The 13371-nt window shown below is 41.2% G+C and overlaps 1 protein-coding gene across 2 annotated transcripts in view; it reads left to right on the forward strand.

Annotated features, from left to right (window-relative positions):
• The window catches only part of sgcd (sarcoglycan, delta (dystrophin-associated glycoprotein)), a 431163-nt gene that overhangs the window by 149125 nt on the left and 268667 nt on the right, over positions 1 to 13371 (forward strand). Inside the window, exon 2 of one of the 2 annotated variants that reach the window (XM_024804094.2) lies at positions 7228 to 7289. The exons of the other annotated variant lie outside the window; for it this stretch is intronic. The gene's annotated coding sequence lies outside the window, so the exon portion shown is untranslated. The remainder of the gene's footprint in view (positions 1 to 7227; positions 7290 to 13371) is intronic. 2 annotated transcript variants of the gene reach the window in all.

Genomic DNA, 13371 nt, shown 5'->3' on the forward strand with positions numbered 1-13371 from the left:
GGCTGGAATCACATCCTGCAAACAACGAGTCTCCAGATGGAAACGTGTTCTCTGAGCTCCTTACATTTGTTTCTAGTGTTTGTCTGTCGTACTTCTCTGACAATTTTTGCATGTTTTTCCAATTCTACCCTTCCCTTGATTTGCAGCTAACAGCACATTATTACTTTTGTCTATAAACAATGACAAACACCAGCTTCCTGTTTTTCAGTGATTACTTTCACTGACTCGTCTCTACATTCTGCAGTATAAAGCCATGTTGTGTTAAGATGAGTTTTTCTTTTACTTTTTGTTCTTTTGCAGAATAACTCAGGTATTAAATCTTTGCCAAAATTCTCACCTGACCTTTGGACTTTTAGCAGTACATAGAATAATTTTAGTGTTTGTTGTAAAACACAGAAACACTGAAATATGAACCTGGAGGCGAGTGGGAGTTTTTAAAGGAGATGTACTGCAAGTCACGGAGGTTATGGAGTAGGCGACTTTCATTGCTAACACTTGTTTGAATTAAGCTGAAAAATTGCAGCAGAACAAAAGTAGGAGGTAATAATAAATACAGAGGACAGCAATACACCATTGTCTGTTAGAATGTTGGATCCTGTTGGAAGTTTAAAGTAAAGAGGTCAGTGTGTATCCCTATGAAAGTAAAATAGGAAAAATAAATGTGGTAAAGGAAGGAAATCTGTCAGCATGAATGTGTGAAATAACTCATTCATTTCCCAGACTGTCCTGTAATCAAACAGCAGAGACCTGTTAATTCATAAAAATGCTTTTTTATTGTTTGTTTTGTTTTGTTGTTTAACTGTGTGAAGTATATATAATGTATATGTATTAGGGCTGGGCGATATGACCCAAAATTCATATCTCGATATTTTTTAGCTGGATGGCGATATAAGATATATATCTCGATATTTTTTTAAAGCCATAAGTTAAGAACAAAAAGAGAGTTCTTAGTCACACTGTGTCCCAGATGTCACACAAGCATTTTTATTTACATACAGCATAGATTTACATGAAGAAATTACTTAAAAATAAATTATCGGCATTTATTAAATAATAATGCTCCATAAATAAAAGAAAACAATGTTGTTTTTGTGCATAACAAAAGGCTCATAATTGTGCCGTCAAAATGTAAACTAACAGACGCTGAGCGTAATAATAAAGACAGATTTCACAGCTGCTCTGTTCCCAACTTCTACTGCGTGACTGACAGCCTTGAGTTTGAAATCCTCTTTGTAACCACGGCGCTTACAGGTGCCATTTATGGCCCTTATACACACACAATACGGTAATATTACGTTGAACCACAGTGCGTATCACTCCGCGAGGCTCCAGACTACGATAGCCGTAATGCTCCGACAATCCATCAAGCGGTGCAGCTCCGTAGCTTACCAAAGTCGAGCTAAAACATTTTTTTGACAGATTGCTGAGCGCTGTGTACCACATAAAATCGTTTCGCGGTCAGTAAGCACAACCAGAATTCATACATAAGGCGCACTGTCAACTTTTAAGAAAATGAAAGGATTTTAGGCCGTGCAGCCCCTGTGGGCTGCATGTCATTAGCGTGGTTAGGTCGTTAGCGCGGTTAGCTCGCTAACACGTTGACGCCGTCCAGCCCCACAACTCGCTAACGGAGATTTGCCGTGTCCATCTTGTCGCTGCCTGCAGGTGAAGCTATGGGGGAGGAGGGGGAGTTGTGTTCAGTGAAGGAGAGGCGAGGCCGAGTAACGTTGCGTAGAGACCAAAGTGGACGAAAGAGAGGCAAACTTGTGGCTCCACAAGTACAATTATAACGTAACATAGACTATATCGATATAAAGGATATTGTCACATCTTATATCTCGTATGAAAATATATCGATATTTTTTAAAAACTCGATATATCGCCCAGCTCTAATATGTATGTATATATATGTGTGTGTCCAAAAAAACAAAACAAAACAGATGCCCTCCTTAACATTTTCCAAAGCTCTTCCATGGGCCTGATTGGAGTCATTGCCAGGCTGATTCTGGCCCCCGGGCCTTATGTTTGACACCCCTCTCTTAAGTGTCTTAATAGATATGGTGATTTATTTTGTTTTAGAGATTACGGCCCGAATGGTAAAATATTCCAGTGTAATAGCAACTAATAACTGATAGTATAAAGCTGTACTGGGTATTTTAAACTGCCCATAGGTGTAAATGTGAGTGTGAATGGTTGTTTGTGTTTATGAGTTAGCCCTGTGACAGGCTGGCAGTGTCATTTCAGGGCATGAAATTTTCTCCAGGTGATGACAGTTCTGATACAGAACATTCATTTTCTTGTAAAATCCAAATAAATCTGAACTAAGCACAGTCATTTGTAATTATTCTGATCATTCAGCCTCATTCCTCTTCTGGCTTTAACTTTATTTTTGTTTGCATAAAGTCTGACACCGCCGTCACTGCACCGCGATAGCACAAACATGATAATAGCAAGTTAGAGGGAGAAGCTGGCTGAATAAAACTTTATTCAGACAAAGGATACAGTTTTTAATTTGAGTCCTCAGCAGATCAGCGCCACCCTTCATTAACCTGCCCCGACCTGTTCATTAATTCACCTTTCTGCTCTAATTGGCTGGCGGTGTGTGTAATGGGCGCTGTATTCTTGTGCTCTCCGTGTAGAATAGAAAAGGAGTGATTAACAAAAGTCACATTGGTAAGAGTGTCATGCATTCGCAGCTCAGTCTCTGTCAGCAGGGTGGCCCTGAGCCACATGTGGGGAATGAATAGTGTTTTCTCAAAAGATGAAAATCTAATTAAATTAAGGAGGAGGGTGTAGCCCTCGTACTGCATTACCAGAATGACAAGTAAGTGGCTGCAGGAACTTGGAGTCTCTCGCCTTCTTTGACCGAGAGGCCAAACGTGGCTGATTGTGTTGTAGACTTTACTGAAGTCTCCGTCGTTCCTGGAAAAGTAAAGTTGCCATTAAAGATGTATTTTTTATGACAGTGTGAAGAAACTTTCCATCTTTAAAACTACAGTATAGTTATTGGTACCACAGGTTTTGTGACAATGGCACAATGGATGTAATCATAGTTCAGTTCACTGCCACAGTGGATTTTAAAATGAAACTATCAAGACGAGACTCCCAGCTTTAATTCAAGAGGTTTAACAAAGTATCACTTTTTTTATATTTAGTCTGCCTTCGTTTGTTGTTTGTTTGTGAGTCTCCCAGTTTTGTCTTCAGGGATTGAAGAATAGTCTCTGTTGGGTTGAGATCAGGTGACTGAGTTGGCCATTGAAGAATATCCCATTATTTTGCCTCGAGAAACTCATAATCAGTTTGTGCTATAGGACCAATTTTGCAGACACTGGCTGAGTTTGAGCAGAGGGTATAGTCTTGTACACTGTACTGTTAACCCTGCTACTTCTATCAGCAATCGCACGATCAATAAACACTAATGACTCGGTTCTATTGAGAGTCAAATATTCCCAAACCATAACACTGCCTCCACCATGTTTGACAGACGATGTTGCGTTCTCCAGATCAGATGGTGTCATTCACTTGTTACCTTGTGTGTTTTCGCCTGTGTTCCTTGTCAATTTGTCTGTGTAACCTGGTGTAATCTCTGCCCAACATTCTCCGTGCCATTTCAGCTCTTCATCCTGTTTTTGTATGGTTTCAGGTTTGTTCTTTAGTTTTTCCGAGTGTAGGTTGTGTTTTAGTTCTGCCTTCGCTTTTGTTGTCTTCACCTTCTGCAACAAAGCTCACTTCCATAACATCCAGTGCCAGCATTTTGGGTCATTCCTCACAAGTAGGGATGGGTATCGTTTAGGTTTTATCTGATACCGGTGCCAAACCGGTACTTTTGAAACAGTGCTGGTGCTTAAACGGTGCTCAAACCGGTGCTTAAAGAATGGAGGACACAAACTTTGTCCAAAAACCTCTCATGTTTAGCTGTTCTTTTTTTTGTAAAAAGATAACAATGTTAACCTATTCTGCAGCTATGGGGCATATATGGTATCACTCTTGGCTGGAATCAGTGCTTGAACAATGGAAAAAAAGACAAACGTTGTCCAAAAGCCTCTCATGTTTAACTGTTTTTGAATTTTTCTTTGGTCATTTTAACCTTTTTGGCCAGGGTGAAGGGAATATCTGCCATCAAACAAGAAGACAGCCGCATGTATCCATTACGGTGTTTGCTAGTTCACCTTACGTGCATTAATGTAATAATGTGGTTAGAGTACACAACGTAAATTAAGCACGAACAACATTAAGCTACTCACGCAGAGAAGAACGGCTGCTGCTGCTGCCATCATCATCCGTCATCATTTCTGCTACACTGGCAGGGCTAGGGGCCAGGACTCTCCTCGTCGGGTTCTTGGGGGATGTTGCTAACTCCGGGACCGATAACAGGCACCACACCCGCAGTAGGTACGGTGCATTTCTCGGCTTTAAAAAAAACCCCGCTATGCGTCGCCGGGTGTTTCATCAGATTCGCGGTGTTACCTCCTTTGCACAGTATCACCTTAAAGCACTTGTTGCAGGCTGCTGAGTTTGCATCTTTTGCTGTGAAGTACAGCCAGAGTTTTGACCGCTTCGCCTTGGGCATTTTTAATCTGTAGCTCTGCTCTAAAAGAACGTACGTACCTGGGCCCGCCTACTATCCTTGGAAACGTAAAATGATTGGCTAGAATCTGAAGTGTATCACATCTCAGGAAAAAAAAAGCACCGAAATAAAGCACCGAAATAAAGCACTGAAATGTGCGCTGCTTTTCGGTCTGGTTACTACCGTTTACCGGTACCCATCCCTACTCACAACACCACACGACTGCCGCCGCAGCCTTGACAGTATCAGATTGTTGATTTGTCCACTTCTAAAGTTTTTGGTATCTAGATGTACTTTAGTTTACTGCCTAATAATGAACTCCTCCACTTGCATCAACATCTCTTAGATGGACACGATGCAATACTTTTGCTAAATGCATTAAATGGTAAATGGCCTGTATTTATATAGCGCTTTACTAGTCCCTAAGGACCCCAAAGCACTTTACATATCCAGTCATCCACCCATTCACACACACATTCACACACTGGTGATGGCAAGCTACATTGTAGCCACAGCCACCCTGGGGCGCACTGACAGAGGCGAGGCTGCCGGACACTGGCGCCACCGGGCCCTCTGACCACCACCAGCAGGCAACGGGTGAAGTGTCTTGCCCAAGGACACAACGACCGAGACTGTCCGAGCCGGGGCTCGAACCGGCAACCTTCCGATTACAAGGCGAACTCCCAACTCTTGAGCCACGATCGCCATTAAATTAATCAAACATGACAGAAGTTGTTCTCTTCTTTAATGCCTGCTTACCTGACACAAAGGGTTAAATCAATGTTTTGTTCCTTACTGGCTCTTGATTTTAATTGGTGTTGAGCTCCCACACATTGTCTACTTCAAGTAGTATGTTTTTTCCTTCAATTTGGCAAGGTTTTCTCAAAGCCCCGAGGAGAGCTTTGCAAAGGCCAAAGTGGTCTGAATATTCATGACCACACAAGTTGCACTGGCTATCTTGAAATCTGAAGTTACTACAGTGTAGTAGGTGAGTTTTGTGCCTAGAAAAGGTTACTCTCTATTCTTAGAGTCTTAGTGCATGCTGTTCATGATAGCAAAGTGAGAAACTAATTCCACTAATTAGGTTCAAATATAACACACAAGTCCACGTGGAAGGCTATGCAACCTGCACCCACGTTCACTAAGCATAACCAGCAAAATCCTGTGCACATACATGTGAGGAATTATGCAGCAGCAGAGTGTGGTGTGAGTGCTGGAGTGTTCCTTTATTCCTTTAAACGGAGCCAGCTGAGCTTATGCGCTTTATGTGTGTCACTTTAGGTTCTGTCACATATGCAAATATCCACACCGAGACTGTTGCAAACCATGTTCGCACTCAATGAGTCTTAGTTTGAAAGCTTTTTCATGACTTGCTGTTAAGTAAAAGCTGCTGATTCGTCCACATTTTTAAACCTCCATATGCTGCACATCTCCACTCCGCTGAGCTGCTAATTCCTTAAACAGTATTTTTATTCCCCGGTCTAAAAGGGAGCCATTAAAGGATCCAGTTCAGGTGTGTCACCACTGACACTGGATTTTGTGGCTGGAGAATATTTTTATAGCTTTTCAACCTCAATGCATCATCATGATCATCGTACGACAGAGTCCCAACACTTAGTGCTGCTGGTACACTTTAATGCACGACTCGCCTCTCGCTGCTCGAAACTCCATTTTTATTTTTTTTTAAATTAAAAATGCGAGAGACAAAGGCGACTGTACAAGTGAATGTAGAACGCTGTGTAAATGTTTTTATGCACTACATGATCAGATTTGTTTCTTCATGCAACACCATCAAGCATGACTCTTGGACCATAATTAATTCATCAAGCTCCCGCAGAGCCCTGATCTCGACATCAAGAAGTCAGACTGGGATCATGTAAAGAGACAGGAGGTGTTCAGAAAAGTAAAGCAACTTCTCCTCAAAAAATTGCTTTTTCTTCCCCTTTTCTCGTCATTCTTAGATTTCTTTTAGGGGATAAAAGTGCTGCAAAGTACAGCAGTTCTGCAGAGGGCGAGATTACCCATGATTCATATTTTGTTCATTTTGTGCACTATTTTTATTTTATATGTTTACATTAGTTTATATATGATGGTATTCATTTAATGTAAGTTTTTTTCTTGCAACAAAGGAAAGTTTAACTGCTGACACTTTTAAAAACAGAGGAACAGAAGCAGAGCTGGCGAAGGACTTATTAAAAAAGCAAGGTTAAGTTTGTTTACTAATGTTTTCGTCTATACGGAAGCATCAAGAGAAGCCACAGCAGGTGATGAATCGCTATATCGCTTTTTTAATATTCTGTTGCCACCTGCTACGTTGCTAAAAGACTAAACCGCGGGGATTTAACATGAAATCGCCAAAGTTCACTTAAGCTGAAATGAGGGCTCGGAGAGTCGAAACGACCTCCAGAGTTCTGTGAAGCTTCATTTGTGAAGGATTTCTGAGGAATTCTGCTGATCCGGTCCCTCGGTTCTTCCCGGTTGTGCTTCTTCTCTCTGTACTGAAAGCGATGACTGTGGGAGATCTGTGCACTGATCCCACATCAGCACTCCCTAATTGGAGAAACTTGGGAAATAATAATATAGGTCTGGGATGAGATGATCAGCTTAGAGGCAGCCCATCCTTCACCTGCTGACCGTATCTTTCTACCTCCTCATCCCAGGTGATTAGAGAAATCCCCCAGACCCTGTCAGAAACTCCGAATCAGCACACTTATACACTGAGGTGAGTGCGTGATTCAATTTCTGCATGTGTGTTGTTTTATGTGTGTGTTTGTTCTTATCCTGCATGCTTGTGTGAGTGTATCTGTACAACGTCACAGCGGTGCTGGAAGAGAGACTTCTCTGCTAAACATGAAGTAGAATTTCCTTACATGCCAAAGCACTGCCAGCACTCTTATGTCTGGATCTTTCTTCTGAAATGGATGATGTGTATTTGGTGCTTGAGCAGTGCTGAGTCCCGGGGGTGGTGTATGTGACAACAGTCGGTGTGTTCATGATGGCAATACTTCAGTGTGTTAGTCACTGTAGCTCTAGTGATGGGTACCACAGAGACTGTATATAAATGATGGACATGCAGAGCGTAACAAGCTGAGTATTTGAGTGCTTGATGTTTTAAAACTGGATTTTTTGTTTCTCAAGTCTTGCAAAGTCAAATTTATCATGTGGAATGTGGTCGAGTTGGAAGACGATTAGGAGGAAACACCCTGAGTTTAGTTTGTTATGCTTCAGTGAAAGTTGCACAGAGATGCTGTCATGCTCACACTTCCCACAGTGGGACCACACTTGGCTTGAGAACCTTTCAACTTTAATCTGAGCAGTTAGAAGAAAAGTAAATGGACTGCATTTGCAGTGATTAAAAACTGGTGTCATTCTGGACATTTAAAGGCCGTTACGCACCGAACACGAAATTATCCAGAATTTACCAGATCTGAACTCGCTGTGTAATATAAACACACACAGAGCGTGTAGCGTTTTTGTGAAAAAAATGAAGTCGACATGAAGCGACGATGAGCTGATCCTGATGTTCCTGAACAAGAAAAGGAAGAAACGGGAATCCTGAGTTTATCCAAAGTGGCAGCAGCATAGCTGGATCCAGGAGTTCAGTGCAGGTCAGTCACAACTACTTTTGTACATATTTGACGATGTCAGAGTTTGAGCTCACGTGAGTGCAGTTGGAACCACGTCTGAGGAGGCAGACGAATACTTTCAGCGAGTCGTCTAGTTGTGTGTCTGAGCTCAAATAGGATTATTTCACTATTTCCATCTCAATGAGATTTCAGTGCTGGTGCACAATTTGAGTTACGAGCACACGTGCTGCTAAATGCAGCGGTCTGATTGGTCACATCTGTTTATTAGAATTTAAAAATCAAGCTTGCTTTGAAAAACTAAATGCTGCAAATTTGTCCAGTGAAATGGGCGAGTGGCTGCATTAAGAACCGTTGAGTCAGAAAAATGTTTTAATGCACAAAATATTTGGACATATTTAAGTGTCTGGTGGAAGTCCATCGTTGCTTTTGCTGTTTGAGTCAATACACTGATCTCATCTTATTACCAAGATGGGGTAAGAAGTTGGGTTATTTTCTCAGACTCCTGCTGGTCATCATGAGGGCTGCAGGTTAAAGACACGTTTTCTCCACAGACACTTTCAGTGTCACTTCAGTGTTTATTCCTGCTGTTTTAGTTTTACTCTGGAACCGAAATCATCTCAAATGTTTTCAATCTGATTAAAAAGAAGTTTGTTAAAAATATTCGGTGAGTTTGATCGAAGCTGAATGCCTTGATAGTGACTGCACTCTGTAAAAGTGCTCCCCAGGTGGAGTTTATTTATTATGGCAGTCAGAAAAGTGCCTCATGTGCATGTAATAGCTCAACACAGATATCTTCCATATTTGCTGTTGCCGCTCTATAATCAGAGCTTTGCATGGCCATTATGAGTCATCTCTCCCAGAGATATCACCAGTCTGTGGCCTCTCACAGCTGCTAACAGGTTCAGTGCTCTGGTATAACATCATTTAGTGTCCATAGATCTTCCAGCTTTTCTTAAAGAGCAATGTTAGCAGTCCTGATGACCTCCCTAACATGAGCACATGACTTCTACAGGTCTGCCAGATCATCTGAGTTTCTTTCTGTTTGTCACTGATTAGAACGACGATAGCTGCTCACTGAACCTACTAGAATGTACAACAAGAGGTTATCAGGAGTCATAACAACTGATAAGGGCCATTCAGAGTGAATGAGTGTGAATACCCGGGATTAGATTATTAGAGATAAGTTTCCAGAATGTACTATGGCAGTGTGCAGTAATGAAGTGCAATACTAAAGCAAAGCACTCAATTTCTTTCCAGCACTGATGATTCAGTGTTTCTTAGCTAAGTGGAGCGGAAAAGCACAGGTGCCTCTCCTGAATTCTGGCCTACGCAGCATCTGCTTTGGGCTGAGATGGGCGCCAGACGCTGCTTACTGTTGATTCTGTTGTGCTGGTGTAAATGAATAGAAAAGCCAGAAGCAGTCGGCTATACTCTGGTGGCGCATTTTGTCATATTGCCAGAACCGTTTGACTGATTTCACACGTGTTTCCTAAAGCGAGAAAACACAAAATGGTTTTATGAAATCAAACGGAAGCAAACAGAGAGGCTACCCGGGAATGACAACAAACTGCCAGGCATGTCAACTGCACCGTGTGAGGATTTAGAGCAGCATCTAAGTGTGATTCTGAGGGCACAGGTCAGGTTTGGGATCAGCACCTGGCTCCAGATTCATCTGAGGAATAGGTCTTATTTGTTTTGTGATATGAGGTGACACTGGAGAGCCCAAAGGTTCACTGTAATGTGGCTCAGATGGCAACTTGGCACCAAACATGACTGTTAAGCAAATCCAACAAAGCATCTGGGAGAAGAAGTTGACGTGAACGAAGAGGGGAAGAGGAGCCGTTAGCACTGTCAAGAGCAGTAAATGAACAGGCTCACTTTGATATTTTTATATAACTTTTTAACTTGAGTATATATCTACACATTTTCCTTTATTAGGGTCTTGTCTAAACTTGTCTAACATGTAGGTACCATATGATTTTTTTTCAGTGTTTTATTTGTTCCTGAGTAAATCAGTTTAGCTGAGATTAGAGTTATAGTTTTCACACAGCTGAATAATCGTCAAACAGAAAACTGATGACACAGAAGTGTGAGATGTTTGAGACAGCTGGTGATGCACATCTGAAGGCTAGACCGTCCCATTTCACAAGCCTCGCACTTCCGGCCTTCTCAGTCTTCGAAGGACCCGGCCCACGTAGACCACGAAGGCCGGGTTCTTCGAAGGATACGGCCTAGGTTTTGGAACACAGCTACTGTCACAGTAAAGCTTTGTTTCTTGTTTCCTGCTGCTTTATTCAAACTTTGATGTCAAAAGAATGTATTGGTAGTTAAAATAGATAGTTCACGAATACTCTTGGTCTCTATGATGACGCCATGGAAGCCACATGTTGCCGTTTATATTTGCTCCATGTGTGAGATGCAGGACACAGCAGCGATTGCCGCCCTTCGGTTTATTTTTCACGAAACTCGGAAACGCGAGTCTCCCCAAAGATGTAAATATTGACAAGACGTTAAGATTTAATATTCAGCCTGCACGTCTGTGCCTTTATGTTTGTGCGCGAGTGTGCACATGCCCTGGAGCACACATGTTTTTGTCTCAGTTTTGCTTTGTGACTGAGCACTTTTAATGTTTCCAGCAAGGATCTGCTCCATATTTCATCAGTTTACATGCACTGCAGAAGCATCCTGACAGTGAATATGCATTTTTTTCTAACACACTGGGATTACGTGCCTGACTTGTGGCTCTAAAAATTTTTAAAAAGCCCACAAAGGGATGCAAAACTATTGCCTGTGGTAGTGTTTGGTGTTGGTGAAAGCATGCTAATGATTCAGCAGTGGGATAACGTAAACAAGGGCTGGATGATGATCTGTGCAAAGAAAACTCCACAAAGTAAGACAACAGATCTGTCTGGGGAAGGTGAAGGAAACAGGAGAGCAGAGAGAACGGTTTGATGTGAATTTGGCAAAAGAAAAGAGGAAAAACATTTTTAGACGAGCCACTGGCTGACAGATTGCTTGTTGAGGTCACTGATTACCAGATCTTGCATTAGGAAACACTTTGGTGCTGCAACTGGTGCTTCAAAGCGAAGCTGCCAACAATCTTGTGCATGAGTTACAGCCTGATGCCTCAAATGGATGATTTTTATCCCCTCACTACAAGTAAACAAGCTTGGTGGATTGTTTTTTTTCTTTTGTGACAATCCTTCAGTTTCCAAAAGCTCTTGAAAGACCAGAATATGTTGCAGGGAGAGTGAAATCTTTAGGTCTGTGGCTTCTGTCAGCAATTTTCCATCATCATCAAATTGAAACAAGCGCAGATCTTTTTTGATTTAAGGTAAGATTTGTAACCGTTATCAGAAATCTCGGCCTGTCTGTGGTAGGATACCCTACAGGTAAAAATCAAAAGCTTTAACTGATGTGAATTCGGTCGATTAGATAGTTGGCGCTGCTCTAATTTATTTATTTTTTAAAATCACCTGAACATCCTTTTCATCCCCTCGTACTAGAGCTGGATCTCCTTCATCAGGATTTTTATAAAGTTGTAAGTGTGTGGACAGTCAGTGAAGCCACTAGATGACTCTCCCACAGGCACCACAGTTCAGTTCATTTCATCTAAATATTCTCTTCAGTCACCTCCATACACTACAAACCCAGTGTGAAGCACCACGAGATGAATGTTGAGGGGGAAAATGATAAGCGTGCTCCTAGTTTTGCTCCTCGCCTGACATCACTGGGGTTGGAAACTGTACTTCAGTACGATTTCAGAAAGTATGTATGAAAACCCACCTGAATAAGTGATCATCAAGTGTGAGCACCTCTGTGAAAGAAGGAGTATTTTGCATTTTGCTGGTCTGGAGCATTCAGGTGTGTGGTTTCATACACTGCCACAAATAGTAGACATCACTGCCAAATCACCCCAAGGAGGAACTGCAAAAAACCCAAGAGATGCATTTCAGTTAGCGTGTTGAAGGCTAAAGTTCGTGACAGTGTGGAGGATGATTTGGGTTTGTTTTGCAGAGGCGGGGCCTGTGCAGTCATCGACTTGACCAAAGTATAATCGAGTCAAAAAATGACACCATCAGTTTGATTCATATAACGAGACAATAATCTGAAGCACAGCAGCAAATCGTGAACAGGAACCTGAAGAGATAACAATGAATGTGCACAGATTTCTTTGACTTTGCTTTTTACTCGATTCTATTAAAGTCATTGAATTGTTTCCTGTCTATCTGAAATAAAAATGAAATTGTTATACAGTGTGATCGGTATCTTTGTGTGAACACTAATTCTGCTAAATCCAACAACTTCTGCCAGCAAAAACCTTCTCTGCCTCAGGTAAGAGCTTCAGGACATTTACATGTAACCAAGAATCCATTTAAGCAACTCATTTAAATTGAGATGAGACATGAGTCCTGCAGCTTTTCCATAAAGTGCACGTAACGCTGGGGGAAAGTGGCCGAATGCTCAGAGTTAAGAAGCAGCAAAACGGTTTCTATATATTTAAATCAAACACTTTTAATAAGTTTACTTTGCAGACTGTCATTTTAAAGGTTGTGGTTTCCAAGCTCATGATGTTTCTTCGATAATATAATTGGAGTAATCTTCTCTGCCTTGATAATGTTCTCTCAGTGCAACAAAAGACATACGACTGTTTGGAGCTTGTCGTCGCTTGTAAATTATTAGTTAATTGAATGCCCCTTTCATCAAACGGGTATTGTTGTTTCTTTGATGAAACCAGCTCATAGTGAAATCACAGCTGAATGACAAACACTTCATTTTAATGTATCTGAGCTTCAGGAATAAGCGCTGCATTTTCTGAGAACAATGAAACTGAATCTGAGGCGTTGGTTCATTCGTGTTCTCTTTAAATGAGGGTCACAGTCCAAACACAAAGGATCCATTTTGTTCCATTTATTCTTCATATGTTTAGAAATATTTAATTTTAACTGAAATATTGTCCTAACACTCTCCAGTTCCCTTCAAAGTAGCAAACGGTGAAGAGAATAGACAAAAAACATGAATCCAACCAACAGAACAAATAGATAAATATCAGCAACATAAAAAAAGAAAAACTGATACAGACTCTGGCTCTGCAAATATATTATTATCATTATCCTAATAGTTAAAGCAGTTATCTGCAAACTGCAATAATAAATAAGGAGTTCAATTGGACAATTATGAATGAATGAAGTGCTATTTATTATGATATGTAAAGAT

The sequence above is a fragment of the Maylandia zebra genome, linkage group LG10, assembly GCF_041146795.1.
Source record: "Maylandia zebra isolate NMK-2024a linkage group LG10, Mzebra_GT3a, whole genome shotgun sequence".
NCBI lineage: Eukaryota > Metazoa > Chordata > Actinopteri > Cichliformes > Cichlidae > Maylandia > Maylandia zebra.